Source organism: Arachis ipaensis, chromosome B07, assembly GCF_000816755.2.
Source record: "Arachis ipaensis cultivar K30076 chromosome B07, Araip1.1, whole genome shotgun sequence".
Classification (NCBI taxonomy): domain Eukaryota; kingdom Viridiplantae; phylum Streptophyta; class Magnoliopsida; order Fabales; family Fabaceae; genus Arachis; species Arachis ipaensis.
Window position 1 is genome coordinate 104,850,657 of NC_029791.2, and position 1,296 is coordinate 104,851,952.

Sequence of the window (1,296 nt, forward strand, 5' to 3'; positions counted from 1 at the left end):
AACTCACATCTAACCATTCATTATAAATCTATGAATAAACATCTAAAAAATCACTAGTCAGTAAAGCCAACCAAAAGTACTTTTCCATCTAAATTTTTTTTCTCCCATCATGCCGTTGCTCAGTGTTGAAAAGTTCATCATTGGCTTTCAAGAAGAAACCTTGACACAGATAGATTGTCACCGTCCGATTTAGATAGTGACCAGCGTTAAAGAAAGATTTCTTAACAAGTCTATTAATCGTGTAGTTCTTAAATATTAATTCTTTTCAAAATACATAAATTACAACATAAATACGAGTTTATACAAATATATATAATACTATTAAACATGAAAAATTTTGCCATATGAAGCATTAACTAAGACATTCATAGGTGCAGTATAAATTACACCGTTCTTAAAAAATAAGGACTGCCAAAAAACCAATTTCTACTGAGGGACAGAAGGTTTTTGACTCTGATTTCTATTTGTATCTGAAAAATATGAAAAGATAAGGGAGTGAGTGAGTTTTGTAACTTAGTGAATAATAATATATCTGTAATCTATATAAAAAAAAATACAAATTATATTAAAGTAAATCATAAATTCAATATGTATATAATACATGGTTTATACGTTAGGCTAATATCACTACCACTAATTAAAATCTGATGCATTCACAACTAACGTCACCGTTATTAGCTACAATTTTCTAATTAGAACTTTTCAAATCATACAAAATATATAGATTATTTAATGCTTACAAAATACCAAATCTAACAATAAATAAATATATATTAACTTCATAATAAAACTTACATAGTATTTCAAAATATGCAAAAATATATTTAAAATAGTAGCATACCTTGTGGACAGTAATATAAAGTATTATAAATAATAACAAACAGAATTTGTAAACAGATATTTGTGGATAGTAAAATACAGTAACTGTGAATAGTAAATAGATATTTGTAAATAGTAAATACAATATCTATGAATAGTGAATATAGTATCTGCAAATAGTAAATGCAGTATCTTTATATAGTAAATATTGTATATAAAAATAGTAAATACGATATTTATGAATAGTAAGTATGGTATTTGTGAATAGTAATTACGATATAGTAACATATAAAAAATTGACAGTTTATCAAAATATTTGTACTGAAAAAAAAAAAAAATACTACAGATAGAGTGTTTATTTAGAGATTAGTTTTAAGGAATGTGTAGCTATTTCGGTGTATCACCTATACTTACGTCAGTATAATTTTAGCAGTATCTGAACTTTAATAAAAGTGAGAATATTTTTTTCTTTAGCAA

At 24.8% G+C, this 1,296-nt stretch overlaps 1 protein-coding gene across 2 annotated transcripts in view; it reads left to right on the forward strand.

Annotated features, from left to right (window-relative positions):
* LOC107610036 (V-type proton ATPase subunit a3-like) overlaps positions 1-1,296 on the forward strand; it is a 7,475-nt gene that overhangs the window by 4,839 nt on the left and 1,340 nt on the right. The gene's annotated exons all lie outside the window — the stretch shown is intronic.